Below are 13,323 nucleotides of genomic sequence, written 5' to 3' on the forward strand. Positions count from 1 at the left end.
ATATGCATTTTTTTTTTACTGTATGTTTGGCATGTATTGAAGAAGCCGCAATTCAGTTTTTTTTTTTTTTTTTTTTTAATCTGTCCAAAAATGACTGTGAAAAAATAGATATGGCAAAATTTCATCTAAAAATCAGACCATATTTTGATGAGATATTCCAAGTAAACTATAAAGATTACTGATCTGAAATTTTTAGTGTTTATTAGCCAACTCAAATAAAAAAAAGTTGTAGTAGGTTTTTTATAAGTCAAATAGTTTTCAAAAAATAAAATCATATACTTCATGATTTTGGAAAAGTTGCATGAAGTCTTCGCCGAAATATTAAAATAGAATACAATTTTGCTCTTAACGCAATTTCCCTCTACAAAAAAAGTTCTCTTTTTAAATAAACCGCACAACATTTACATGGAAATTATTTCAAAAATTTCAGTTTCAATTCTATAAGATTACCAAAAAAAGTTTCAGAAAATCACAAAGTTTTTTTTTCATTTAAGGTCATGTAATTAATTTTATGTAGGGCAATAAACTATGCGTCTTTGCTTTTTTTCTTTTTAATTTTTTTCGTAATGTTAATGATAATTGTAGAGACAATTATGAGTCTACATACCCTTATTTTGCTGCAAACTGGTTCTTGTGTATGGATATATACTGACATTTTTTGGTTATTGTGCCATCTCAATAAGCAAAAGCTTCATTGAATTGCTTTTTAGTTTTACCAGAGATGTGTCACTTCCCAATTCCATGCAATGTTTACTCGCAAAGATCAGAGTAGTTTGGAATCCTCTTGCTTTATAATGAAGATCTAGAATTTTTCTTATTTACTTTGGTTTTGATTTTCTTTCTTTCTCCCAACTTTTGTCCATTTTGTTAAGTGTATCTACTCTTTTCACATTTTAAATTAGCAGTTCATTACTAAAATAACCTCCTTAGTATCCTGCATTTTAATTTAGTACTGCTTGCGCCATTACAAAATCAAAAATTTTTTCCCCCAAGATGTTTCATTTTAGGGCATAGCTGCCGTGTTATGTGTTGATATATTAGTAATATGGTTGCTAACCAAAAAGCACTTCTCAAGTAATTTCTTCCATTGTTCTCTCATCTAAAGATTTTAATTTGAGCTTTTATTTTTTAGATAGATGAAATCTAATTTTCATTGAGCTTTGGAATATTGGTTCTATCTTCTTTGTTGTTTCTTTTTACCTTTTTGGTACCATAAAAAGATACTACAGCTCTTGATTGCTCTTCAAGTTCACACTCCTCTTTGACAGTTAATCTTTCTCTTAACTTTATCTGCTTTCCACCTCACAGCAATTGATATATTGTAAAAACTGTGAATTTGTTCAGGACACAGGAAATGTATGGGGCTGCATCTGTTCATGTAATATGGTAAAATGTACTCCAGCTGTCATCCGCCATTCCCTTGACTGACTTACGACAATTTTTTCGCTTGGTCAATTTGACCTTTTTAGTTAAAATGTTCTTTTTTTATTTTTTGTCCCTTTGCAATGATAAGTTCAGTGGTAGTTTCATCAGCCAATTTCTTTATGCAGTACCTATTCTTTTATGAATGTGGTTTACACATTCTTCCTTACGAATTGGGTTGTTTTCTCTATAGAGCACTTCCCATTATTCATAGCAGAGTATTGTATGAGTATCAGTCTCCTTCTCCAATGAAAACAGCATACTGCAACTTTTTGCTTTCATTACACAACAAAATCCACAAGGTTCCCACCTCCTCCATGACCCCTTGATGTCCCATCAAAATTCATATATCAATATTGCTTGTGATTGTTAAGCTGAATTTCTCATCATAAATTTTTCCTTGGTTTACTTTTGCAACCTTATTTGAACAAACTAAATTTCTTGGACAGGAATTTATAGTCAACAATCATGCTTGTATAGGCTTCTTTAACTATGACTGTGAATGAATGTAGTGGAGCAAGCTCTAGGTGATAGAAGGATAGATGTGAGAGAGGCAAAACAGCATGCTAGAAATAAAAATGGACGGCGGGCAATTTTGATGCAAATCCTATAGGCCCTGCTGCTTCCTCCGGTCACCTTGGTGACTGCTGAGGTAGAAGCATAAGGGGATTCAGCATATGAAGCTTCATTTAAGGTGGATAATGAGGGAAGGTGGGCTGTGGCACCCCGGCATTACCAGCCAAATTTAGCTGAATCACTTGTCAGGCTGTGAGGAACCAGAAGAAAAGTTCCCCTTTTGTTCTTTTTTTAATGATTAGTGCCTTGGTAGATAGATAGATGACGATACTTATTCCTATCTTAGAAGGTTGTCCTCTTGTATGCAAATTATTATTATTATTATTATTACTATTATTACAAGCTAGGATACAACCTTAATTGGAAAAGTAGGATGCTATTAGCCCAAGGGATCCAACAGGAAAAAATTGCCAAGTGAGGAAAGGAAATAAGGAAATAGATAGACTACAAGAGAATTAATGAACAACTACAATATTTTAAGAACAGTAACAAACTTAAAATTACAATATTTTAAGAACAGTAACAAACTTAAAATTAATCTTTCATATATAAACTAAAAAATTAAAAAAAGAGGAAGAGAATTAAGATAGAAAAGTGTGCCAAAGTTTACCCTTAAGCAAGAGAACTCTACCTGTCAAAATGTAATACAATATCCATAAAACAAACACACACGTGCAGTTGTTTATTTGTCTCACACACAAGTTTTGGTGTTTATTTGTGTATGTATGAGTGTGCACAAGCCTCCACATAAGTCTTCTGTGCTCTTTTCAAATTCAAAGCTGCATACTTTTTCTTCAATTTTTGTTTGTTCCAACACGGAGTACTTACCTCGAACTACTTTCTTAGGAGTGTCTGGGATCTCCTCCCATCTGACCAGAATTTTGTGTAGTTTACCCTATTCCCATTCTCTATGCGGGGTAATCTCTGGCGGAGTGATACGCGCCCAGAGATGACCCGGGGTCAGAGAGCATGCTTTCTCAGGTCTCGCTCCTCAGTAAGTTTCTGGTCGCGTCGGCGTTAACACACCAACGCTCTCTCTCTAACCCAGTGCGACCCTTTGTGTCCCCAATCCCTCTGTGTCCCACGCGATTCCCACGTGGTCCCTTGTGTGCTTCCCTTCCTTTCCCTCTGTGTTCCTGTGTCTTGCTGTATATTACTTGTTCATTATGGAACAGCCCCATCGTTGCCCTGGGCCTCTGGCCGGCAAATCGTGTGGCGCTTTTCTCTCAAAAGTTGACCCGCACGCCTTGTGTTCGTCGTGTAGGGGCAGTGTGTGTTCCCCTACAGCCATGTGTCCGGAGTGCGAGTCCTGGAATGAAGTGCAGTGGGTGCGTTACGGCACGAAAAAGAAGAAAGCCTCTCGACGGTCCCCGAGGAAGTCCAACATCTCTTCGCCTCTCGCTTCGCCCGGCGTCCCGTCAGATAGAGCTTCTCTACCTTCTCCCCCTACCCAGAGTAGGGATCGAGGTAAGTCTGTTGCGGGGAAGCGGCCGGTGGCCCTTCCCCAGGAGTCTAAATTACCAGACAGTGGTATTGTGTCTTCTGTCCAGGCAAGTGGGGGGCCTGAGGGAGGGACGGGTGTGTTTTCTGGGGTCGGGGCCCTGGACAAGGGGGGCCCGTATCTTCGGAAGATCCTATGTGGCAAAAGACCGCAGCAGCTTCTTCTTCCACCTCTTGGGCGGGCTTTTCAGGTGCCACAGCAGCCGAGGGCGACGCCGAGAAGGACGACTCGCCGCCATCAGACGCCCTCGTGTAGGCGCCTCCCAAGACGCCCTTCAGATCACCCCACAGAATGGAAGAAGAGGAGTTCGAGGCCTGGTTCCCCAACAAGGAGCTCCCCCGCTCCCGTCCAACACCGTCAGCGTCATTCCCAGCAGTTTTTATGGAGCCTGCGTCGTCGGCCGGGCCCCATGCAGAACCGACAACAACACGTCGACTTTCGAACCCTCCAACGAGACCCTTCAGATCCTCGGCTTCCTCGTTTGAAGCCTACTCTTACTTGTCAGATGAAGGAGCCCCGAGAGACCATAGTAGGCGACGGGATAGGTCTCGCAGGAGACGATCACGTTCGAGCTCGTCTTCAAGACCCCGCCACGTGGATAGACGTTCAAGGTCTCCCGGGAGGAAATTCAGGAGAAGTCTTTTGCCGGAGGAAAAATGGGTGCGGGTTTCCATCCCACGTAGCCAACTCCTGGTGGCGGCAGCCGTCGCGGGCACCTCGGGATGGCTCCCTAGACCCCAGTCACCAGTAGGATTCATCAACGGGAGCAGATTTGACCGGCGGAGGAGCTCGTCGCATCAGACGTCGAGGGACAGGCATAGGTCTGCAAAGGTTCCGACTCCACACCCCCCCCCCCCAGCGGGGAGAGTCGCCCCTTCGGTCTGGCAGCCGCGTCCCCCCTTCAAGATCTCCAAGGAGTCGTGCAGAATGAGAGAGGTTCTTTTCCTCAACGGGCAAGCCCGCGGACCCCTGGTCCTCCAGAAAAAAGGAGAAATCAAGGACGGAGACCTCCGTCCCAGCGGCGATGCCCGTCCTACGGCCTGTAGCGAGGGAATTGGACCACTCCAAGAGGATGCCACCTCCCCATACGGCTCCCCCCGTCGGAGGTTCCCCGTCACGAGAACTAGGACCCCCCGCAGACAAGAGAGGACGGGGAAGAAAGCTCTCCAGCGGAGGTTTCCGCTTACCGGAGAGTCATAGGCCTCATCCGACGACATCATAGGCTGGATGAACCGGAGCCCTCGTCTGACGACTTCTGGCGCTCGAGCCTCAGCAGGATGGTGGATGCCCCCATTCAACAGAAGCCCTCACTAGCGCTCCCGGTGGCTAGAGACGTGAAGCTGGGGTTGGCACATGTCAGCAAGGTAGTGGCTAACCATGCGGAGGCCCCCAAGAGACAGAGTGCCTCTAGGCTTCTCCAGGGCCTAAAGACTCAGTCGTGGTTCTACCTCCCGGAAGGCCACCGCGGGGGACCCTGCGCAGCAGAACCAGCAGTCGCCATCTTGGGACAAGGCGCAGCAGAAGAGAGGGCGACCACAGCCCCGGTTTGTTTCTCGCCTGCGGAGACCGCCATGATGGAGGAGCTATCCAGGGACCTGGTGCATGTGTCATCCTGGCTGGATTGGTGGGCCGCCACGCTGGTAGCGTTCCAATCCTCGTATGACCTAGCGGTTCCGGAAAATCAGGCTCTGCTGAAAGAGCTGATTAGCTCGGGAGGTAAAGCCCTGAAGTTCCTGTCCTATCAGTCAATTACGCAAACCGCTAACTGGATCCTGAGAAAAAGGGACACTGTACTTAACAAACTGGTAAGGCGGCTCCCCGACAGAGAGGCCAGGTCCCTGAGGAGTCTTCCACTGTGGGGCGAGACTGTCTTCCCCCTCAAAGAAGTAGAAGAAGTGATGGAGAGGGTGAGGAAGTTAAAGGATGTTGGGGAACCGAGACCTCCTCCAGCAAGAAGACCCAACCAAAGGAGACCTCCTCCGGACGTCACTCTTCCTTCTCGCGCCTCACCTTACCAGCCCAGGAGAGACGCTCTTACTATGTCCTGGCAGCAGTCTTCTCAGCCCTCCCGTAGGGGATCTGCAACCACGCAGTCAACATTTAGGACTCCTACTCGGCCTCCAGAAGAGGGCGTTCGGGCCGTGCCTCCCGAAGGAGATAGGGAGGGAGGCCCCCTACTCCTGCCGAAGCCTCAGGTGGGGGGATGCCTCAAAAATTCTTGGCAAACATGGCGGGACCACGGGTCAGATCCGTGGACCGTGACTGTCCTGAAGGAAGGATACAGGTTGCCCTTCCGGGCGGAACCCCCACCTCTGATACCAGATCTACAGGCGGAATGGTTGGCACCGAAAGACCCCCTGAGAAGGACAGCCCTGCAAGAAGAAATCTCTGCTATGCTAGCGAAAGGGGCAATGGAGCCAGTCAAGAACCCAGGGCCAGGGTTCTACAGCAGACTCTTCCTGGTGGAGAAAGCGACAGGGGGATGGAGACCAGTCATAGACCTCTCAGCCCTCAACAAGTTCGTGTACAAAACTGACTTCAAGATGGACACTCCGAAGTCGGTCCTAGCGGCCTTGAGGGAAGGAGACTTCATGATGTTGATAGACCTCAAGGACGCATACTTCCAGATCCCTGTCCACCCCTCCAGCAGGAAGTATCTAAGAGTGAAATGGGGTACCCAAACGTTACAGTTCAAGACCCTTTGCTTCGGTCTATCCATAGACCCCCAGGTCTTCACGAGGATCTTCGCGACAGTCTCAGCCTGGACACACGAACAGGGCATCCGCCTGATTCGGTACCTGGACGACTGGTTGTTGCTTTCAGACTCAAGGGAAGTACTGAGAGGGCAAGGCGCGAAACTTGCAGTTCTGCAACGTCCTGGGTATCACCATCAACCTGGAAAAATCCCAATTGATACCGTCTACCAGGATGACCTACCTCGGGATGGTCCTGGACTCCCGGTTGGCGAAAGCATTCCCTTCCGCGGAGAGACTAGACAACCTGAACCAGATCCTACGGCCCTTTCTGTCGGGTCAGTCCAGGAGGGCCAAGGGCTGGCAGAGACTGATAGGTCACCTCATGTCATTGGAGAAGCTAGTCCCTCGGGAGACTCAAGCTCAGAGGAGTTCAGTGGAACCTGAAAGAAGCCTGGAACCAGAGAGACCCCCTCACAAAGTAGTTCCAGTGACCACGGAAACGAAGGAGGTCCTCGAGTGGTGGATCGACACTTCGAACACCCTCAAGGGGATGCCCTTCACAGCCAACCCTCCGGAGATGCTCCTCTTCACGGACGCCTCCAAGGAGGGTTGGGGTGCTCACCTCCTCGACAGTACAGCAAGAGGAAGGTGGGGACCCGAGGAGAAAAACCTGCACATTAATGTACTGGAAATGATGGCCGTGCAGAGGGCGTGTCTGAAGTTCGTCCAGAAGCTCCGGGGGAACACCGTGGCGTTGATGTGCAACAACGCCACCGTAGTAGCATACATAAAGAAGCAAGGAGGTCTAAAATCAAAGGAGTTGTGCGGCCTCATGTTGGAATTTCTGGAATGGGCCGAAAGGGAGCAGATCAAGATCTCGGCCAGGTTCAATTCTAGGGAAAAGGAACGTCCTAGCCGACGGCCTCAGCAGAGTGGGTCAGGTGGGGGGGTCCGAGTGGTCCCTCCACCCAGAAGTGGCCAAGACTCTGATCCAGAAGTGGGGTTCGCTGGTAATAGACCTCTTCGCCACGATACTAAACGCACAGCTCCCCATGTTTTGTTCTCCTGTGCCAGACCCGGGAGCAGCGTTCGAGGACGCCTTCCAGCACCCCTGGGACAACCTCGACGTGTACGCCTTCCCGCCCTTCGGAATGCTCAGACTGGTTCTCAACAGGGTGAGGAGAGCGAGCAACCTGTGGATGACTTTGGTAGCGCCCTGGTGGCCGGAGAGAGAGTGGTTCGCAGACCTAAAGGAACTGGCGCGCCTTCCACCTTGGCCCCTTCCGGACAGGTCAGACCTGCTCCGGCAACCACACTTTCAAAGGTTCCACGAGAACCCTCGGTCCCTCTGCCTTCACGCGTGGAGGTTATCGAGCGTCTCCTAAGGAAGGAAGGCTATTCGGCGAAGACGGCAACGAGGATGTCGGGTTACCTGAGACGATCTTCGGCTGCTGTATACCAGGCAAAATGGGCTACCTTCACGAGGTGGTGCGCTGCTAAGAATATCAAGCCGTTGAGAGCCTCGGTCCTGGAGATAGCCGACTTCTTAGTCTATCTCAGGGACGAGGCAAGCATGTCCATCCCAGCCATTAAAGGAGTTAGAGCAGCCCTAGGTCAAGTCTTTCTCTTGAAAGGCATCAACCTAGGTTCCTCCAGACACATCTCAATGCTCATCAAGAGCTTTGAGCAATCATGCCCTCCGCAAGATGTTAGAGTGCCCCAGTTGGACGTGGCTAGGGTCCTGAAGATGCTGTCAGAGCCTCCCTTCGAACCCCTAAAGGACATCCTAGACAAAGAGCTCACCCTCAAGACAGTTTCCCTGTTGGCACTAGCGGCGGCAGAACGGGTAGGGGAACTTCATGGACTTTCGTACGAGGTGTCACACTCGAAGGGCTGGCGTGAAGCTACCTTCAAGTTCATTCCATCCTTCGTGGCCAAGACCCAGAACCCAGCAGTCTGGGACCCCAGGTTTGAAGGATTCTCGGTGCCGGCAATCCCACGTTCAGGCAACCCCAAGGACTTGCGGCTGTGCCCTGTCAGAGCAGTACGGAAGTACTTGGAGAGGATGGCCAGGCTGAGGCCCGAAGTCAAGAATCTGTTCGTTTCTCCAGGTTTGGTGAAGAAGCCGGTATCCAAAAACACGATCTCCTTCTGGTTACGGCAAGTGATCAGGAGAGCCTACCGTAGTGTAGGAATCCCTATTCCAGGTAAACTCAGGCCCTACGACATCAGGGGACTGAGTACCTCTCTGGCCTTTGAGAAGAACATGGCAGTCAGCCAAATCCTGAGGGCTGGTACTTGGACCACCAACCAGTCGACCTTCACAGCTCACTACTTGAAGGAATGCTCAAGGAGATCCTTGGACGGGTTCTCCCTCGGTCCCGTCATTTCAGCGCTTCAGAAGATTTAAAGGTATAGCCTCAGGGAACCCACGGGCAGTAAGTCAAAGAGAGACAGATTCTTTTTCCTTACTCCCCCCCCCCCCCCCCCCCCCCGTTACCTTTTACCTTCCCTAAAAGGGACTCGGAAGGCCTTTAACTACCATAAAATTCAGTGTCACTGAAGAAATACGCCTCCAAGGCGTCTTTTACAGAGGTAAGCCACTTAGACACTAAGTTAGTTTTTATGGTAGTTTTCCCTATTTCGAGTGTTCTTCGATGGGTCAGCGGAACCTAGCCCCCTATCTAGGTTTCCCCTTTTTTGCTTCCATCTTCCCGGTCTCTGAGCCCTGTAGTACACTCCCACCTCCTAAGGTATAAGTCTCCTAAGAAAGTAGTTCGAGGTAAATACTCCGTGTTGGAACAAATCACAAATTTTAAGTAATTTGAGCCCAATCTCATGTGATATTTCATGCATTCTGGTAAGCAAGCTTTGCAAGTCCTATGGTGTTCTGCTAATATGGACAGCATCATCAGCATACTCTAGGTCAGCTCATTTCCTATTACCAATCCAGTCCAATCTTTCTCCACCATCTTCAACTGTTCTATGCATTACAAAATTCATGAGGAAGATAAACAACATAGGTGACAACACATTCCTTTGCAGTACTCCACTGTTCACTGGAAATTCATTTAACAGGACTCCAATAACATTAACTTAACACTTACTGTGCTCATGAACAAACAAAATCAAATTTACCTATTTAATATGAACTCCATAAAAACGCAGAACTCTCCACTAAATTTGCCAGTGCACACTATCAAAGGCTTTTTCATAGTCCACAAATGTCATCAAAAGTGGATTTGTATAGTCTACACACTGCTGTACAACATGTTTTAAAATGATAATTTGGTCAGTACATCATCTACCTTTTCTAAATCCTGCTTATTCACCTCTCAGCTTTTCATCAACCTTTCTCTCTAGTCTCTTTAGAGTAAGCTTACTATATATTTTTATGACAACTGATGTAAGTGTGAAGTCTCTGTAATTATTGCAATCAGTGAGATCTTTTTTTGCAATTTTCACGCTGAATCAGAGAAATTAATTTATATGCAAAGTATAAAGCAAAAAAAAAAACACTATACCAATCAATACTCATGAAAACTGACGTCTATTTTATATACCAAGTCACTTCTACCAATTTCTGGGGCTAGTCTACATAAAAAAAAGAATAAAACGGGATTTTTCTTTTCTTTGCTCCACCCAACCTGACGAGGGATTGAGCCAAGTTTGGTTGGTACTGCTAGGATACCACAGTCCACCCTCCCTTGTTATCCACCACAAATTAAGTTTCATATGCTGAATCCCCCTACAACTACAGCCACAGGGGTCATCAAGGCAACCTAAGGAAGTACCAGGGCCTATCGGAACTGCATCACAATCGCTTGCCATTCATTCCTATTTCTAACACACACTTTTGCCTCTCTCACATGAATCCTCATATCACCTAAAGCTTTCTTCACTCCATCCATCTGCCCAAACCTTGGTCTTCCTCTTATGATTCTTCCATCAACTCTATTCATCACCTTCTTCAGCAGACAGCCTTTTTCCATTCTCTCTACATGGCTAAACCACCTCAACACATTCATATTCACTCTATATGCTTTTTCAGTTCTTACACCCATTCTTACCTTCACTATTTCATTACCAACCATTCTCAGGTCAAAACCTCACTCCTACTACTGTAATCGCTGGTTTTTTGGTCTACATACTTTGGTCGAGAGACGCTCTTTTCAGTCTTTTCAGTAAAAGATAATTGTTCAGCCTTTAGACAAGTCTTCACACTGAAAGACTCGGATCTTTCCCCTTCACGGGAACTATCCATGCTTATGAGCAGCTTCGAGCAGTACTGTCCTCTAAGAAAAGTCAAAACCCCTATCCTGGGACATCACAAGGGTTCTTAGCTTTCTTAAATGCTTGCTGTTCAACCCATTAAGAAGCACATCAGACAGGTGTCTTACAGTTAAGACCGGGATTTTGCAGGTTCAAGCCTTGGCTAAATGGTTAGGTGAACTTCATTGCCTTTTGTATGCAATTGATCATTCCGAGGGATGAAAAAAGGTTTTTATGACCTTTGTTCCTGAGTTTGGGGCTATGACACAAAACAAAGCCTTCCCCACCCCAAGATGTGAACCTTTTTCTCTCTCAGATGCAACTCCCAATTGGGATGACCTAGTTCTCTGTCCTATGAGGGTGCTAAGCCACTAAACTCTGGTCTTCAGAGCAAAAAAGGTTACTCCTTAGCTCTGTTAGGGGAGAAAGCTGATATCTAAGAACTGCAAGAGCTCAACCCCTTTGAAGTCAGAGGAATCAGCTCCTCCCTCTCCTTCAGGAATACAGTGTTTTGTCTGCGGTACCACGCAAATGCTGAAGGCATGAGTTTGGAGTTGCCAGACAACCCTCACCTCCCATTATAGTGCATGGAAGCTACTCAAAAGGGGACCTTTTCTTTATATTGGTTTGTCTTTTAGTATTTTCCCCATCTTTCTCTATGAGGGGAAAGATGGAGAAAATTTATGCATTCCATCAATCACCTAAATGCCAATACATTTGGACACAAACCTGTAGAATTGAGATTCCCCTAAAACTGTCTGCTAGTACATAACTGAGGTCTAGCTTAACTCCAACATCTCTATGCTTGGATAGTTGAGAGATTTAACAGAAGTCATTATTTTCCCTCCCATACAGGACTAAAATGCACTGACATTTCCCAGGTCAGGAAACCAGGCAGATTGGTTATATAGAGACTTCCACACCTCACCAGAAGATAAGTCTCCTATTAAAGGTCAAAGGTTTGAATTATGTATAGGAACAAATCACAGATTTTTTAATCAATTTGTATTTCTCTTAACCATACAAACCTAAGACCTTCTAGTTACACCACCTGGCTCAACCACCCTGCTAGTCCTAGGCCCAAGGGTCAAAGGGAAGGTACTTGTGTTTACTTCACTAAAAATATGTTGTGTGTTTCTTTCATTCCTTAAACATTCTGTGTATTTTTAAAAAGAATGGCCTTCCACTCCGGTGCTCGTGTTAGCTTCTCACTATCCCTTTAGAAAAGAAATCTCTCCCGAGTGGCAGCAAGAAAATTGCACTTCACCATTCCAACCTAGAAACAGGTATGGGTAAGAAAAATAAAATTCCTTTAAATTTTGCTATTTTTATTTTATATGAACTTCTTATTTGTTCCGTAACTTGAATACAAACCAACGCTATTGATAGGGATATTACTTTCGGCGAAGCTGAAAGGATGAGCCATTAAAATTTTAATGAAGGTTAACTATCCATCCCGCTAGTTAGTGGGGGTAGGGGTGGGGTAGCTTGCTACCCCTCCCACTTACACCTGTGATTGCACTCACCTTGCTTTTGGCTCAGATGGAGTGCGGTTGTCACCAATCTTCATCCTCTCCAATTTTGGATTGCCATTTACTACTGTATTTTTATTCTTATTTTAGTGTGTATGTGTGCTGTGTTTCTCCTACGGCCAATGTGGACTTGTACGGGAACTAAAGGCCGCACCTGTGGGAAGTTCATGTCTGCTGTGGAAACGGATCCTCATAGCCTTTGCCCCGTCTGCAGAGGACAGCACTGTTATGTAGATAATAAGTGTAGTGAGTATCAGGAGTGGTCTTCCTCCCAGTGGTAAAGGTATGGGCATAGACGGAAGAAGAAGTCTAAGCGGGACTCTTCCCCTTCAAAGGTCGCTGTGAAGCAGAAGAAACCCAAGGCTTCTTCCTCCGCCTCCCAATCTTCCTCTAAAGCTCCTTTTCGGATGGCTTCCTACGGGTGCCAATTAACTCCTGGTCAACCTCGGTCCTTGAGAGACGGTGGTCTCCCCCCCCCCCACAGTGGGGTTGCCCCGGCTCCCCCCTCCCCCCAGTGAGGCTGTGCCTTTTTCTCCTCTTACAGCTTTGGCCATCGTTAGGTTTGCCCGGTGATCCTTCCAAGGAGGTGTTGCTGCAATATTTGCACCAAGGTTCTGATCTCCAGAACACATCAGCTTCGGACGTCGATCCCTTGTCCTTTGTCGACGCCATTGTGTCGGAGAGTTTGTCTGCTGCCCTACCAGCTGCTCATGCGACTAAGAGATGCCTCTTCACCTCCTCAGCCTTCTTCTTCGGAAGAAACTGTTCGACCCCTGCCTCCGTCTACGATCTTGTCTCATCACTCTCCGTCTCACCAGGCTCTTGCCCATTGCTCACCTGCTCGAAAGTCTTATCATCTTCCAGCAGAGGGTGAATCGCTTGACCATCGTTGACCAGCTCGTGAATCGCCTGACCATCATCTACAACAACGCGTCTAGCTCGTGAATCGCCAGACCATCGTCAAGGAACGACTTCTAGTGTACCACCTAAGCGTGTGGTTACACATGAATCGCCTACGTCGTTCCTTCCAACGTGTGAATCGCATGACCATTGGCAACGGACGATAGTCTCGTATACTGTACCACCTAATAGTTCCTTTACTCATGAATCGCCTGCGTCGTCACTTCCAACGCGTGAATCGCCTGTCCATCGACCACGAACATCGTTTCATGTACCACCCAAGCGTTCGCTCGCTCATTAATTGCCTACGTGTTCGACTTAACATCAAATTTCCATGACGCGAGAATCGCCGAGAATGCGGGAATCGCTTCCACTTCGGAAATTGACTGCTTGTCAGCAATCGCTTACTCATCAGCGTTCACCT

General features: G+C 46.9%; 1 protein-coding gene across 2 annotated transcripts in view; it reads left to right on the plus strand.

The window, feature by feature from the left end:
* Positions 1-13,323, plus strand: part of IntS2 (integrator complex subunit 2) — a 213,099-nt gene that overhangs the window by 187,115 nt on the left and 12,661 nt on the right. The gene's annotated exons all lie outside the window — the stretch shown is intronic.

This window comes from Palaemon carinicauda, chromosome 11 (assembly GCF_036898095.1).
Source record: "Palaemon carinicauda isolate YSFRI2023 chromosome 11, ASM3689809v2, whole genome shotgun sequence".
Taxonomy (NCBI): Eukaryota; Metazoa; Arthropoda; class Malacostraca; order Decapoda; family Palaemonidae; genus Palaemon; species Palaemon carinicauda.